We start from the raw sequence: 17,623 nt of genomic DNA, 5'->3' as shown, positions 1-17,623 counted from the left end.
AAAAGAAATCTTGCCATTTGCAACGATGTGGATGGAACTAGAGGGTATTACGCTGAGCAAAATAAGTCAGTCAGAGAAAGACAATTATTATATGATCTCCCTGATATAAGATTTTATTTATTTGAGAGAGAGACAGTGAGAGAGAGCATGAGCCAGGAGAAGGTCAGAGGGAAAAGCAGACCCCCCGTGGAGCTGGGAGCCCAATGCAGGACACGATCCTGGGACGCTGGGATAATGACCTGAGCTGAAGGCAGTTGCTTAACCAACTGAGCCAGCCAGGTCCCCCATAAGAAATTCTTAATTTGGGCGCCTGGGTGGCTCAGTAGGTTAAGCCACTGCCTTCGGCTCAGGTCATGATCTCAGGGTCCTGGGATCGAGTCCTGCATCGGGCTCTCTGCTCAGCAGGGAGCCTGCTTCCCTCTCTCTCTCTGCCTGCCTCTCCGACTACTTGTGATTTCTCTCTGTCAAATAAATAAATAAAATCTTAAAAAAAAAAAAGAAATTCTTAATTTCACAAAACAAACTGAGGGTTGCTGGGGGTTGGGGGGATAGGGAGAGGGTGGTTGGGTTATGGACGTTGGGGAAGATATGTGCTATGGGGAATGCTGTGAAGTGTGTAAGTCTGACAATTCACAGACCTGTACCCCTGAGGATAATAATACCTTATATGTTAATTAACAACAACAAAAAAGATTTATTTTTTCAAGGAGGGGAGGGGCAGAGGGAGAGAGAGAATCCTGAAGCGGACTCTCCACTGAGCGTGGAGCCCAACAGAGGGCTGGATCCCAGGACCCTCAGATCATGACCTGAGCTGAAATCAAGAGTCAGGTACTCAGCCAACTGAGCCACCCAGGCGTCCCTCAGTTTTGTCTTATCAGAAGGTTGTTTTGGTGATACTTTGGGAAGCTAAATTTGATAGCATAGAATAAAAAAATTAATTAGTCTGATTTATTTCTGATAGGAGTGTCAAGGGAGAGCTACAAGTACAACTGGATAGTGAAGAAATGGGAATTGATACTCATACCTATAGGGAAAATCCTCCATTTCTATCTTCAAGTGTTAGGAATGGAGACAAACAAAGACTGGGGCTGGGAGTAGTTATTCTGTGCCTGAAACAGTGGTTTTCTCATTTACTCCTTATAAGGGAAGCCCTTTTATTATCCCCATTTCACAGATGAGACAATTGAGGCTTGGAGATAGATGTACAGTTACTTGCACAGGCTCACCTGGCTAGTGTTATCAGTAGGCTCTATACCAAGCATTCTGATCCAAGCCACTTTGGTCCTAATCGTGACACTCACTAGACTCTTTGTACCAGAGTTCAGTAATCCATAAGGGAAGACCAGGGCATAAATGAGTATGATGCCACATGATAGTGGCTTTAGAAGAGGGATTACACAGTGTTAAGGTAGCATGGCATTAATTTTAAAGTTTCAAAAAAAGGTGTTAGAGAAAAAATTATTCTGAAGCCTATTAAAACAGTAAGGAAAATTTTATTTGGGATGATTGCAATAAGAACATTACAAAAGGGGAGAGAGACTGTGCTTAGTTCCCAAAAAAATGAGGACAAGTGGGGATTTACAGCCGTTAGGGAGGATGAGGGAGTCAATGGACGGAAAATTACAAGAGGAGACTTCAAGATGGGGGATTCTGAGACGCCTGGGTGGCTCAGTTGGTTAAGCATCTGCTTTCAGCTCAGGTCATGATCCCAGGGTCCTGGGACTGAGTCCTGGCATCGGGCTCCTTGCTTGGCAGGGGGAACCTGCTTCTTCCTCTGCCTTCTGCTCCCTCTGCTTGTGCTCTCTATCCCTCCCTCTGACAAATAAATAAAATCTTTTTTTTTTCCTCCAGAACACTTTTTTTTTTTTTTTTTTTAGATTTTATTTATTTATTTGAGAGAGAGAGAGAGTGTGTGAGAGGGGAGAGGTCAAAGAGAGAACAGACTCCCGATGTGGGACTTGATCCTGGGACTCCAGGATCATGACCTGAGCTGAAGGCAGTTGCTTAACCAACTGAGCCACCCAGGCACCCCAAATAAATAAAATCTTAAAAAAAAAAAAAAAAAAAAAAAAGAATGGGAGATTCTTCCTGAACTGGTTTAATAGGATTCTTGCTGAAGGCAGACTAAGGATTGATCAAATTTCAAGAATAAGGATTCTTGGGGCACCTGGGTAGCTCAGTGGTTAAGCGTCTGCCTTCAGCTCAGGTTGCGATCATGGGGTCCTGGGATGGAGCCCCACATCCAGCTCCCTGCTGCTTGGGAAGCTTGCTTCTCCCTGTCCCACTCTCCCTGCTTGTGTTCCTTCTCTCATTGTGTCTCTCTGTCAAATAAATAAATAAATAAAATCATAAATAAATAAATAAGGATTCTCTCTAAGCTGATTTTTGCTGAAATTGGACTTGAAAGAGGATTTCAACTACCTCCATTTTGACCTCAGTCTGTACTTTCTAATTAAGTTCTTTCCCACCTATCTCTTAACTCAGGCAAAAGACCCTGCAGGCAAAGCATCCCGCTATGGGAACTGAAACTACCCCACCCCTCTCCAAGCTACAAGGACCACCCAGAGCCAGCAGGACCCAACAGGGCTAACCCCCAAGACAATGATCGACCTGACCTTTACTGCCCACCTGTTTGTACCACCAACCTTTCTCTCACATTTTCCCTATCTAAACCTCTAACTATTTTCAGGACTTTGGTGACAGTCCTTGAGACTGTGCACTGACTTCCTCATGTTGGCCTCCCTGAAATAAAATTTCTTGTTTCTCCATGACTTGTCTCTCTGCCTTTGGATTTTGTCAGTGGTAAGTGGAAGCACCAGGTCTATTGGGGGGTCCCAGAACCCAGTGCCCTTGCACCCCAGGACCCCAGCTGCAGACTTGGCAAAGACAGACACAGAAGCCCAAGGTTGAGACCTCATCCAGAAGAGGGCTCAGAGGAGCCCAAGTGACTAAAGTTTGGTCAAAGAGAGAGTCTTTATCAAAGGAGACATTTGATTTACTTGAATAACAAGCTTGGCCACAGAAAAAGGGATGGGAACAAAATTTGACATGGAGGGAATAGTCATCTACAGCAGTGTTGTCCAGTAGAATTCTCTGCAGTGACGGAAATGCTCCTTACCTACACTATCTGATCTGGTAACCACTAACCACATGTGGCTACCGAGTGCTTGAAATGTGGCTATTGCAACTGGGAACTGGGTTTTTTATGGAGTTTAAATTTATTTTATGGGAGAGAATCAGATTTAATAGGATATGTATGTACGTATGGGGAAGCCAAACAGACGTGGAAATTCCCTATTCAACTGAAATTCACTCATGTACTTGTTTATTTATTTCCAAAGATCTTATTCATTTTTTAAAAGATTTTTATTTACAGAGAGAGATCACAAGTAGACAGAGAGGCAGGCAGAGAGAGAGGAAGGGAAGCAGGCTCCCCGCTGAGCAGAGAGCCCGACGCAGGACTCGATCCCAGGACCCTGAGATCATGACCTGAGCCGAAGGCAGTGGCTTAACCCACTGACAGAAAGAGAGACATAGCGAGAGAGGGAACACAAGCAGAGAGAGTGGGAGAGGGAGAAGCAGGCTTCTACCAGAGCAGGGAGCCCGAGGCAGGGCTCAATCCCAAGTTCCTGGGATCATGACCTGAGCTGAAGGCAGACACTTAACGATTGAGCCACCTAGGTGCCCCAGAAATTTATTTTTTAAAAAGATTTTATTTATTTATTTGAGAGAGAGAGAGTGCACGAGCAGGGAGAGGGACAGAAGAGGGAGGGGGGAGAGAATCCCAAGCAGAGTTCTGCCTGTTCTCGAGCCCTACTCAGAGCTCAATCTCATGACGCTGAGATGATAACCTGAGCCCCATTCAAGAGTCCGATGCTTAACCGACTGAGCCACCCAGGTGCTCCTGAAACTGCAGTTTAAACAGACATACATGCTCACTGTCCTTGCTGGTGCGTATCTGGAGCATCTGAGTGACAGGGGAGTGGACTATGGGGAGAAGAGGCAGGCAGCCTACAAGGTGTCCACGCAGCAGTAGTAGCTGCTTACTTTCACCTCTGCCCTCAGCTCCAGCCCTGCCCGGCTCTACCCAGTGGCAATGACTCTGGCCTTTGGACTCTCAACTCCATGAAAAAAGAGGGTGAGGGAGGAATGTTATCACGGAAGCTTGCTGTCTCTGTAACCCACCTAGAATTCTCTAAGTGGATGCCTTACAGAGTACAGAGAGTTTCTATGCCTGGATTTGAGAAAGAGAAGGACTGAACAATCATTGGAAAGAAGGAGACTACTAACTAGGTTAGGATGCTGTTGGGTTTTCTCCATGTGCAGGTCAAGTATGGTGTTTTATAACCTGGAGAAACAGGAGCCGGTATGCCTCACCTTAATCCTGTGTCTAGAATGTGTGGGCAAACCAAGTCACCTGTTACACACTTCAGGGAATGTTAATATTTAAAGGTGCTTTGCAGGGCACCTGAGTGGCTCAGTGGGTTAAGTCTCTGCCTTGAGCTTAGGTCATGATCTCAGGGTCCTGGGATCAAACCCTGAGCCCACACTCCCCCCATCCTCTGCTCAGCAGGAAGCCAGCTTCCCCTTTCTCTCTGCCTGCCTCTCTGCCTACTTGTGATCTCTCTCTGTGACAAATAAATAAATATGATCTTTAAAAAAAAAAAAAAGGTGTTTTGCAGGGGTCCCTGTAAGAACTTGGGAGGGCTATCTGTTTTAAAACACAATGTTAAATAAACTAAAAGGGAGAGAGAGAGAGATTTCTTAATTCCACCCATACTTTCAAAACTGCTGTCTGTGGAGAAAAACCTCTCTGTTGGACCCCCTCCCTTGGTTAGCTGATTTGAATTGATTCTATAAGAATTATTTTACAACTCTGTAAATTGTAGGTAACTGATAGGCAAGGAATTCCTGTCTGGTTTGACAGAGGTTTGACTGTTTTCCCTCTTTCCCTTGGGGGGCTGGGGGGGGGGCAGTTTTTGCATCCATTTACAATTTCTTTCAATATTCCTTTTGCCAGGCAAATTGTGCTGCTTTTTTTGAACCAGCGGAACCGTTGGTTCCCTCACTGACTGAATTACATGAAATCTTTAACACGTGCACATTTTTAAAATTAAAGATTTTATTTATTTGAGAGAGAGAGATAGCAAGAGTGGGGGTAGGGGCAGAGGGAGAGGAAGAAGCCATGTGGGGCTCCACCCTGGGATCATGACCTGAGCCCAGGGCAGACGCTTAATGACTGAGCCACCCAGGTGCCCCAACAATGAACGATTTTACCATAATTTACTTCACCATTCTCTAACCATTGAATATTTAAGTTCTTCATTAAATAATTTTTTGAAGAGCAAAGATTCTATGTGAATTTAACTGCTTGAAAGTCTGGATTAGACTAGATACTATTTTTTTTACGTATAAAACGATACCACTGTGCAAGAAAGAGGGCTTCATACTATATACTCATTTCATGCACACACGTATTGTTGGACCCACCAAAAATAAATGTTCACAGGAAATGGATGCTCCAAGCTCTCTGAAGAAAAATAAAAAGACAAGTGTGACCGCAGGGGGTCCTTCAGCTACATGTGGTACACACATCAGTGCGTGTGTCTGTGTGGTTTCCAAGGTGCCCGGCAAAATGCTTTGCACACAGGAAGTATTCAAGTAACGCACTTTCGCACTTTCGACTTCACATGCAAAAGGACACTTTCTATAGAACTTGCTTCTAAGATCCATCCACACCAGGAAGAGGATGGGCTGAAAACAATGATTAACAGCACATTTCAGGGAGAGTGGTTTCCCCCAGAAGGAAAAGGGGAAGATGACAAAGGACAAGATAAAGGCAGAAGCCCAGAAGTTCCATTGCTCCAGGGCAAGCAGCCCCATTCCCTGGGGCTCAGTCGGCCCCATCAGCTACACAGTAAAGTGGGAGTGCTGGGCAGCAGTCTCTGTTTCACCAGTAACGGGTAGTAAGATTGTGTGAAGGAGGGAGTAGTGGGTTCTATGAACTCACTGCAAGGCCTTGGTCGAGCCAGTATATTTTTCTGGGCCTCGATTTCCTTTTCTTTTTTTTTTTTTTAGATTTTATTTATTTATTTGACAGAGAGAAATCACAAGTACACTGAGAGGCAGGCAGAGAGAGAGAGAGAGAGAGAGAGAAGGAAGCAGGCTCCCCGCTGAGCAGAGAGCCCGACGCGGAACTCGATCCCAGGACCCCGAGATCATGACCCGAGCCGAAGGCAGCGGCCCAACCCACTGAGCCACCCAGGCGCCCCTCGATTTCCTTTTCTAAATAGAATTCAAGGGAAATACTTGGTTTTTAAGAGCGTTTCTAATTTTTTTTTTTTTAAGAGCGTTTCTAATTTAACAGGAATTCTGATTCTGTGACTGTACACACTTCCAGAACATGCCCTCATACCTTGCAGACCTAAAGCAAAGAAACAAAAACAAAAAAACAAGACAACAACAACAAAACCCCAAAACTGGGGCATGGTGGGGGGGAAGATTTTCTAAGAATATTTGTCTCATTTCCACTCCCTATTCCATTCCGGGTACATATACCAAGACTTTCTTTGGCACAGACAGGAGCGGGACGCTCTTTGATTTCCCCGTTAACAACTTAGAAGGAAATTGCCTGGGTGACTCAGTGGGTTAAAGCCTCTGCCTTTGGCTCAGGTCATGATCCCAGAGTCCTGGAATCGAGCCCCACGTCGGGCTCTCTGCTCCGAGGGGAGCCTGCTTCCTCCTCTCTCTCTGCCTGCCTCTCTGCCTACTTGTGATCTCTGTCAAATAAATAATAGAATATTTAAAAAAAAAAAAAAAACACTTTAGAGGAAGAGTCCTAAGCTGAGAAAAAAGAGTGTGTGTGTCAACTGTAGAGCAAACAACATTCCGAGGATTTTGTTACTGTCTTGTTAGTTAGTCAGGTAGGTGTCTTAGGAACAAACAGCGAAAACAAGTTTCATACCTCTATGTCCTGCTGTCTCCCTTGTACACTCTGGCCTCTTGAGCTCAGGGGAGGGGACACAGTCCCAATTTTCTGACTCCTGAAAGGGAGACTCCCACATACTCCTTCAAACTTTCACACCCAGGCCCAGAAAAACCCTAGGTGTTTGCCTAGGGGATTTGTCTTCCTCCCCCCACCCCTTTTAAGATTTATTTATTTATTTGTGGAATGAAGGGGAGGGGCAGAGGGATAGAGACTCTCAGGCAGACTTCCTGCTGAGTACTGAGCCCCACACTGGGTTCAACCTCAGGACCCCACCCCCGCCCACCGATCATGACCTGAGTGGAAATCAAGAGTCAGACCCTAACCGACCTAACCCCCCAGGTGCTCCGGACCTCAGGGAATTTTCTGTTTTGGGTTTGCCTGGCACAAATCACTGATGCTTTCTGATTTCCTGGCTGTCACTCTGGCCCTGGAGGGGATGCCTGACAGGGTCGAAGCCGGCTTTGCTCTCCATTGAGGACAGGTCTATGGTTCATCCCGTGTTTGTTCCCGTCATCACCCCTGAAAGGACAGGGGTGCCAGCCTCTGGCCTATTAACTCCCGCTGCCGCCAACCCTCTCATAAATAACCAGTTGTCAGGGATTTTAATGGAAACCCTCTGGAAGCTGTAAATCTTTGCGGCTCCGTCCTGCATCCTTTCCCTCATTTCCATCACAATATCGCTCCAGAGGGACCCGAGACCGAAGCAGGAGCTTGGCAGGGCAGATTGGTAGGACACTGGGGAAAGAAAGGGGAGGGGTGGGGGAGGGGAAAAGAGCTGGGACAGTTGGTTCTAGGGAAGCATCTGCTCTGGGCGGGATGATGACAGTCACCTGGGCCTGCTAGGCCCTGGAGAGGGGGCAGGGCAAGATAGCCCAGGGCCACCTGGAGGGAAGGGGGAAGAGGGAAGAGGAAGAGGATAAGATGGCAGAGAGGTTTCTGGAAGAGCAGCAGAAGGACTGCAAGATCCACCTCTGGCCCTCCAGGGTCTATTTAAGCATCTTGAACCAGACTTTCATTCTGCTGGGGGCTAAGCCATGACTTTGCCTGTCCAGGCACATAGCAGGTAAAAGGGCAGTGTCCTGTGCTGGCAGGAAAACATCCTCCAACTTGGGTCCAAAAGGCAACAGTTTATTTCTCTGCATAGGAGAGCACTCAGTAGTGAGAACCTGTCCAAATAGCTAGGCATAAAGGTTTAACATATATCCCTTTTCTAAGGGGTGGGAGTTAGGGCTTCAAAATGGGCCCCTTGGGGCGCCTGGGTGGCTCAGTGGGTTAAGCCGCTGCCTTCGGCTCAGGTCATGATCTCAGGGTCCTGGGATCGAGTCCCGCATTGGGCTCTCTGCTCAGCAGGGAGCCTGCTTCCTCCTCTCTCTCTCTCTGCCTGCCTCTCTGCCTACTTGTGATCTCTCTCTGTCAAATAAATAAATAAAATCTTTAAAAAAAAAAAAAAAAAATGGGCCCCTAGTGAGATTTGTTTACACAATTTTTGGCCTGTCCATATGTCCAAGGACAGAGCCTGCCTGCCTGGAGATTTCCCACAGGGTTTAGGGTATGTATGAGCCAGAGGGCCAGCTGACTGTTGTAATTATACATTCCCGCAGCATCAATTCAAGCATCTGGAAATCTCCAGAACGAGAGGGATGGATATATGGGCAACAAGAATCTTTGACTCGATCCCTAAGAGAGTTTCCTAAAAACACTGTGGTTCAGGAATTTTAAACCGATCCTTTTTCACCAATCCCGAACTAACCCAGGCAAAACCAGGTCTACCAGCTGTCAGTCCTTTGCAGGCAGCCTGGCACGCATCGGTCTGGGCTTAGACAGGTGGAAACGGAAGGAAACCACATTATTTGAATCCAGATTCCCTACCTGCCAGACGACAGCCAAAATGTCGCTGGGAGAAGCCAAGACCCCAGAGCTCTGGGCGGCCCTCTCTCTCTTGGGCCAGGCTTCCCACTCTTTGAGATGTCATGATTTAAGAAGCCAAAGAGGTTCATTGGCAGGTTTACGATTAGCTACTTTACTGTTAGAGACGCTGAGCCCAGAGAGAGGTTCGATGACACATGTGCCTGAGGTCTTGACTGGGGTCTCAATCCCGTGCTCTTTGCAGGGCTTTCCCCCGGTCCTGGTTTCGGTTATTTACCCTTCCGCGAGGGCCTGGATACAGAGCGGCCTGGCTCAGCGAAACCCAACCGCCGACCCCTCCGTAGCAGCTGCAACTTCTGAAGACCGCGGTTCGAGCCCGCTGGGCCCTGGGGCTCCGGCTGCGCCTGCGCACGACGCCCAGACGGCGCGGGCGGGGGAGGGCGGGGACCCCCGCGGGGCTGCGGGTAGTGGGGCCAGCGAGCGCTGGGAGCGCGGGCCAAGCGTCCTCCGCGTCTCCCGGGACAACCTCGGGCGCTGCCCTCTCGGAGAGCCGGGCGGTTAATTGGATTCGGGAGGTGGGGGCACGGCAGCCTACCGCTGGGGCCAATCGACGACCTAGAAAGCCCTATATGCAAATACAAGAGGGCTGGGCGCACCCCAAGTTAGGAGGAGCGAGGGTTGGGTGCGCGGGTTGTCGAGCAGCCAATGGGAGCGTGTCTCCTTAATCTTTTGAGGAGGGGCCCCGCAGGTGTAGTTGCCAGCGGTACGGGCAGCAGAGCCCGGGCAAGACCCGGGAGTAGGAATCGCGGGTAAGAGCCCCCCAAGCTCGGTGCTGGCCCTAGATCGTGGCCTTCTAGTGTCTCCCCGCCGAAAACCGGGTCCGTCGTACCCCCAACCCCCCTCAAAGCCCAGTTCCCCAGGGTTACCCCTTCCGCCCTCCCCAGTGGCGCTCTACCTCCAAAGCCACTCACCCTCCCGGTCCCTGTCCTCCCTTGGCGGGGTAGCTCGTCTCTTCCCAGCCCCATCCTCGCGTTCACCTCTGAAAGACCCTCGTTCCCTTTCTCCTCCTCAAGACTCCGATGATGCCAAGATCTTGTTCACACTCCAACTCTTCTTTCCCTAGTTCCATATTCCCTCCTGTCCCTCCTGTCCCTCCCTTCCTGCCCCCCCCCCCCCCGATTTCCCAAACCCGGTGCCCGGGGAGCTGTTCCGTGGATACCAGAGATCCCTGGGAATCACAAAACTCTCTCTGCCTCCTGCTTCCCTATCCCTGGGTCCTTCTCCCCATCACCTTTCTTCCTTTGTCTGGAGAAATCTTTCAGAGAGACATTTCTGTTTTGAATAGCCAGCGCAGCCCTCTGCAAATATTCCTACCTCTCCTTTCCAGCCCCCCCCCCCCTTCCAGTATTCTTTATCACCTCCTTTAAAAAAATTATTTATTCATTTGATAGAGACACAGGAAGAGAAGGGAGTACAGGCAGGGAGAGTGGGAGAGGAAGAGAGAGAAGCAGGCTTCAGCAGAGCAGGGAGCACGATGTGGGACTCGATCCCAAGACTCTGGGATCATGACCCATCCGGAGGCAGACTCTTAACCACCGACCCACCCAGGCACAACTATTTCTCATCTTCTGAAGGAGAATTCTTCTAGGTTTGAGGAATGTTCTCCTTTGGGATTGGAATAGTAGGGAAAATGTAACTTACATCTGGGGACCACGTGGAAGAAAGCTAACGTTTACTAAGACCCAGCCTGTGCCAGGCACCTCAAGAAGTTATTTAATAGGTGCACCAACCCTACTGTTCTATTTTATATATATATGTATTTTTAAGATTTTATTATTTATTTATTTATTTGACAGACAGAGATCACAAGTAGGCAGAGAGGCAGGCAGAGAGGTGTGGGGGGAAGCAGGCTCCCCAAGGAGCAGAGAGTCTGGTGTGGGGCTTGATCCCGGGACCCTGAGATTATGACCTGAGCTGAAGGCAGAGGCTTTAACCCACTGAGCCACCTAGATGCCCCATTGCTCTCCATTTTTAGCAGAATAAAAAATGTCATCTGAGTCCACAAGATTCTTAGTGTTTCCAGGGAATGGGGCGAGTCATTCTCAGCACTTCTTACTGGCTCATTCCTTGAGCAACTGAGTTCCCCCATCCCTCCCTTGTTAGTCCATGTCTTGCTAAGAACCTATTCAGTCCCTGTACTGAAAGTTCAAAGGTGGCTAGAATGGAAAGCCAAAAGGTCATAAAAAGCATCTTAACTTATCTGGCCTACATTCAAGCTCAAAGCACTTTTCTAGATGTCAAGTTTGTTTGTTTGTTTGTTTGTTTGTTTTAAGATTTTATTTATTTATTTGACAGAGAGAGATTACAAGTAGGCAGAGAGGCAGGCAGAGAGAGGAGGAAGCAGGCTCCCTGCTGAGCAGAGAGCGGGATGTGGGACTTGATCCCAGGACCCTGAGATCATGACCCGAGTCAAAGGCAGCGGCTTAACCCACTGAGCCACCCAGGCGCCCCTAGATGTCAAGTTTTTATCTTCCTAGTGGTCCTGTAATCACAGAAAAGACACGGAATCAGGGTACGCCTGAAACTAATGTAACCTTGTACATCAGCTATTCTAAAAAAAAAAAAAAAAGAAAGAAAAGAAAAAAAAAATAGGAGATAAGGGAGGAGGTATACTTGGCTTCTTATGGCATACAAAGTCAAAGAAGCAAAGCCGGAAGCAAGATCCGGAGTTCTTACCTCTACACCTTCTCCCCCCATCTACTTTGACCTTTTCCAAGAGTTGGCCACTGGAAGCCTTCCTTCTGAGGGATGCTTCTGGTAGGGGAATGAGGACCAAAAGATGAAAAGGCGAGGAGGTGCAGGAAAATATATTATTCGTGAGAAGAGAAGGAAGCCCTCAGCAGACACAGTAGGATAGCTCTTCCGTGCCATGTATAGGGCTACAGACTGAAAGAAAGGTCCAGGCTCTGGGGTGCCTGGGTGGCTCAGTCATTAAACGTGGGCATTCGGCTCTGGTCATGATCCCAAGGTCCTGGAATCAAGTCCCACATCAGGCTCTCTGCTCAGCGGGAAGCCTGCTTCTCCCTCTCCCACTCCCCCTGCTTGTGCTTCCTCTCTCACTGTCTCTCTGTCAAGTAAATAAATAAAATCTTAAAAACAAAAACAGAAACAAAAACAAGATCCAGGCTCTGAAGTTCAGGGGAGAAAACTCAGCTAAAACTTTAAACAAAAACTTTTAACATGCTCTATTCTCTGTTTTTAATCAACCTCCAAATGATTCTTTCCTCCAGTTTCTTGGCACCTGTATTTGAATTCAGCCTTGCAAAAGAAAACCCTAAATATTTTTCACGCTCTGCAGCACCTCTAGGAGGTAAGAAGTGTAGTTGACCTGTAGAGTCCTTCAGAGCTGGAAATGAAATAGGGTTCCTCCTTTGAGGTTTTCCAAATAACCTGCGATGTGTTTGCTTGAAGCCATCCCGAGGCTCATTTCCTCCCCCTGGTGGCCAACGAAGTACATTTTCATGCTGTCTGACCAGGGTTTGGTTGGCTTTGTCTGGCTTGGAAGATCCAAGATCAAAGCCCACACTAAAATGGAAGGAAACTTCAGCTGCCTCTTAGCAAGGATTTAACATCACATCTTTGGGGGTGTCTGGGTGGCCCATTTGCTTAAGCATCCGATTCTTTTTTTTTTTTTTCCTAAGTAGGCTCTACACCCAGTGTGGGGCAAACACTGGGCTTGAACTCATGATCCTGAGGTCAAGCCATGAGCTGGATCTAAGAATCAGATGCTTCGCTGGCATGGCTCAGTTGGTTGAGCATCTGACTCTTGATCTCAGCTCAGGTCTTGATTTTAGGGTTGTGAGTTCAGGTCCCACGTTGTGCCCCACGCTGGGCATGGAATCTATTTTTTAAATAAATAAATAATAAATAAATGTCACTTCTCTGACTGCAGAGGCCCTTAGACAGGGTATGTGTATGGCTTGGGATGCTGGCAGCCCTTATGATTACGTTATTTCTAGGTAGCCTCCACGTTAGAGCCCTCCAGTCCCCAATTTTGGTTTGGGAAAGGGGCAGAGACGCATAGAAGGGTGCAGTAATGTTAAAAACATGACCCATTTCACCCTTTTGTCTTCTCCTTAGGCTTTGTCCTTAAAATTTAGTGCCTCTCCTCCTCTGATTCCTCAAGGCTGCTTTTGACAATGAAATTGTTGGGCAGGAGAGTAGTTGGGGACCCCCGGGTTAGCAGGGAGTGAGTGGCTGCTGAGACTAGCAAAGAGAAGGCTGGTGGAGTCGGAGGAGACCTGAGAGGTTCTGGGGCAAGCAGCTTTTGCTTTAACTCATTGCCACTTGGGGGCCAGAGATGTGTTAAAGGAGGACAGCTCAAACCAGGGGTCCATGAGGCTGGGCCTCTGTCCTGAAGGAGAGAAGTGATCCGGCCTCTCTCTTAATGCTACTGTAAGGAAAGGGGTAGCACCAGGACAGCTGTGGCTTGGCTCCAGGATCAGGGAGACCATTGGGATGGAATTGGGGCAGACTGGAAAGTACCCAAAGAAGGAGCCATGACTTGGCTCTGTGGATTGCTGGCATGAAGCAATGGGGCCCTACTTTCCCAAAAGAAGTGGAAGTCTGGATTTTTATGAGAAATCTACATTGTCTGGTTGTTGGCAACTACTTCTATTTAAAACTACAACAAGGACACACAGTGGTGGGCCAAGTGAACGTTTCTGCGGACTAACTCCCGCAATCCCCCAGCCCCCCAACTCCCACCCCAGCAAACCTGGAGCAAGAGATTCCCTGTTAGGAGCCTTTGAGAGAAGTCAGTGGGGATTTAGCATTGGGGATGGAACAAGAATGAGAGGACTGGGGAAAGAGAAAGCTAGGGGGCCAAAGGCAAAGCCAAAAGAGATGCACATGGCATTGACTGCTCTCTACCGTCTTGTGCCCAGCTTGGGTACCATTCATGTGGATCTCATGTCATGGACAGCATAGAATCCGGGGGAAGGTATGTAAGTATGCTGCGGGGACCAGTTCCTTGAGAAGTACATGGGCTCAACTCTTTGGTCTCTGTGCCTGGGGCTCTCTCGTCATGCAAGAGTCGGCAGAGTCTGATCCTTTTCCTGTTGTTTTTCTCTCTGAAGCAGACAAACAGCAGCAGCCATGACTTGTTCTTACAACTTGGGCAGCGACTCAAGAAAGAGCAGAGACAATTCGCAGCTCCAGAGGCCAAATTCAGGGTCAGTTTTCTCTCCTTCGTTAACATTAACCTTTGGGTAAATGGAGCCACTCCTCCAGGGCTTGGTAAACAGAAACCACTTGTAGAGGGCTAGGGGAGTGGAAGTGGCCGTTTACCTGGAATCGAGGGAGTAGCTCAAGGTCAAGATTTCAGGCACCTTGGTGCTCTTGAACGAGAATGTGCCTGGTCACTGGGAAAACGGACTCAAAAGGGCCAGGTGTCATTGGTTTGTTGTGCTGCATACAACTCTTTTGCCCCCTGCCTGGGTGTCACCATAAAGGGGGTTGGCTGTAAGTGGCAGCCCTCCTGAGCAAGAGAGAAACCCATGATGACTCTTGGTTGCCCTTCCTCTTGGCGATGGCTGTGAACATTCAGTGTGACTGACGGTGTACAGGGTAATTCTCTGAAAAATATAAAGAAGTACACTCACATAAAGGCTTATGATTACGTTATTTCTAGGTAGCTTCCACGTTAGAGCCCTCCAGTCCCCAATTTTGGTTTGGGAAAGGGGCAGAGACGCATAGAAGGGTGCAGTAATGTTAAAAACATGACTCATAAGGTACAAAATGTTGGTGAGAATTAGCAAGTGCGGGCGTGGAGGAAATCCCATGAGATTGTGTGGCCCTGCTGGGCCTGCTGTTATCATGTATGGTGGTAATCCTGATTGTTGGAGTCCCTCTGAGAAACAACATGGCAGTATAAATAAGATAGATAGATAGATAGATAGATAGATAGACAGATAGATATAAATAAGATAGATCGATCGATAAAGCCAGAAGCTATATAATTTTTACATTAACCTAGTAATTCCTCATTCTGGATATTATTTTAGGTAAAATAATCCTCAAGAGGTAAAAGGCCCTCTATACATGAAAGTGTACATTTCAGAGCTATTACTGTAATAGCAAAATTGGAAGCAACTTACATGGCCAACAATAGGGCAATGGTTGGTCAAATTCAGACACATTCCTTCAGTGCGGTGTTATTACACAGCCGTGAAACACTGGAAACATGTAAACTTTGTCACCACCGAAAGGATGTTTCTGATATGATATTAAGTGTGTGTGTGTGTGTGTAGGAAAGCAGATAGAAAATGGTTTCTATATTATTGTTATGATTATGGAGGAATAATCATGCTTAGAAATTAAGAATCAAAGAGAATATGCAAAAGGAGCAAAGTTGCTCTTCCAGGGTAGAAAAGCCACAGGTGACTTCCCACCCTATCCTTTTCTAAACTCCCTTTTGTTGTTTTATGATTTCATTGTAATAAATTATCATAAAGATATTACTATCTTTTTTTAAAAGCAAAGACTTGATGAGGGAAGAGCAGGTAGTAAGTGGCAAAGGCATCAAAGGGCAGGGGTTGCCATGGTGAGGAGGCTGGCCAGGTTTGGGAGGTAAAGAGGAGGAGGAGCCCCAGAAAGTTGGCTTTATGGTCATAGGAGCCTCAGATGTGAAGGAGATGGAGTAGTTCATTGGATCTGGGCTGTTCTGGGCTAGCCAAAGGCACACGAAGCATATTCCTAAGGACTACTGAAGCAGGAGCTTTAAAAACCATGAAAAGAATTTGATATTTGAAATTTCAAGCAAACGATAAAGAAGTCATCCTTGGAATGGGGGAGCGACAAGAACTTTGCTGGACCTCCTTATTGGTCTTTTGCCATCTGGTTTTGTTTTTGTGTTGAATCACATGGTGCGGGAGACACCTGTACCTTTGCTGTGTGTGAGATCTCTGAAGGTCTCCGTCTGGCCCTGGGCTTGAACTGTGTTCAGTCAGCTACGCATTGACCTTGAACTCCGTGAGTGACCGTTGTCTTCACCATCAACAACAGGCTGGGCGTGGGAGGTTCTGCGTAGCGTCTAAACAGTTAACAGACCTCCTCAGAGCACCCCATCTGTACCCTATGGGACTCAACCCCTCGGTTGGGAAGGCTTAGGGCTTGGTTCTGAGGCCGTCTCCAGACACTCACTCACTTTAATAAGATTGTTTACCAGCTGGTGCCATGCATAGCATCTCAGCCTGCTCCTGAAAATCCCAGGAGAGCAAAAGCTAAAGCCAGGGTTGGCTGAGTGAGTCTCCAAGGTCAGCGTCCCCAAGGACAAAAGGTGGAATCAGCTCTCTCTCCCTGAGCTTGTACCAACCCTGGAGGTGGGGTGGCATTTTCTAAAGGGCGATGGTGCCTGGTCTTGGACTGGGTCTACCACCCACATGAGCAAGGGAGGGGGTCCCCCTGCAGGTGGATCAGAGTAACTGCTGCTCCCTCTGCTGTCTCCCCAGGGTACTCGGGGATTTCCCCAGAGCCACTTCCCAGCCTGGGGAGATGCTCCAGTGCCTGCCTTTAGAAGGCGAAGAAGGGGCAGACTCTGAAGAGCGGGAGGACAGTTCCCAAGAAGATCCGAAAGAAAGCGTCACCCTGGCTTTCGTGAGCGAGAATGCTGGGGGGCAAGAGGGGCTTCAGAACACTCAGCAGCAAGGCAAGAAGAGGAAGAAAAAGAGGTTAGGATTGAAAGATGAGAATGGGGATCTGTGTTGTTGGGAGCAGAAGGGACCTGGAGGGGAGGGGACTTTGGCCACTGATGAGAGGTTAAAGAGATGTTGTGTCCTGGGGTCTTCAAAATCACACCCCCTTCAGTTCTTGTGAGAAGAATCTACCTGGTGATCAGTTTGATTAACTGATTGATTGTTCAAAGATTTTATTTATTTATTTGTCAGAGAGAGAGAGCACAAACAGGGGTAGTGGCAGGCAGAGGGAGAAGCAGATTTTCTGCTGAGCACGGAACACCCCCCACCCCTCCCCCACTCCCCAGTGCAGGATCCATCCCAGGACCTTGGGATCATGACCTGAGCCGGAGGCAGACACTTAACTGCCTGAGCCCCTCAGGCACCCCAGTGATCTGTTTTATAGAATCAAATACGATGTGTGTAATCTCAAACCATACCTTGTTCTAATCTTCATTCTATTTGTGTTTAGAATGCTTGCTTTTTAAAAAAATTGTGTGGGGAAAGACAATTTTCTTGTTTTAAGGAAGTGCTTATTGCCCTGGGAACTTAGTACATTTTATTTTATTTAAGATTTTATTTATTTATTTATTTGAGAGAGAGAATGAGAGAGAAAGAGAGCGTGGGAGGGGGGAAGGTCAGAGGTAGAAGCAGACTCCCCACCAAGCAGGGAGCCCAGGACTCCGGGATCTCGACCCGAGCCAAAGGCAACCACTCAACCAACTGAGCCACTCGGGTGCCCAACTTAGTACATTTTGAAAATAGTGAAACTGACTTCTTAGGATCTGCCTGTGGCTTCTGCATTCTGGTTCCTATTTACTATTCCATTACATTCAGGGACATGTCTCCATTTGGGGACAACAAGTCACTCCTCAGATTCACTGATACTAGAAAGCTTGTCCTCCCCCTTTCTTCCTTCCTTCCTTCATTCCTTTCTTTCTTTCCTTCCTTCAAGATTTTATTTATTTATTTGACAGAGAGAGACACAGTGATAGAGGGAACACAAGCAGGGGAGCAGCTGAGGGAGAGGGAAAAG

Source organism: Mustela nigripes, chromosome 16 (genome assembly GCF_022355385.1).
Source record: "Mustela nigripes isolate SB6536 chromosome 16, MUSNIG.SB6536, whole genome shotgun sequence".
Classification (NCBI taxonomy): domain Eukaryota; kingdom Metazoa; phylum Chordata; class Mammalia; order Carnivora; family Mustelidae; genus Mustela; species Mustela nigripes.
This window is presented reverse-complemented; position numbering follows the sequence as displayed.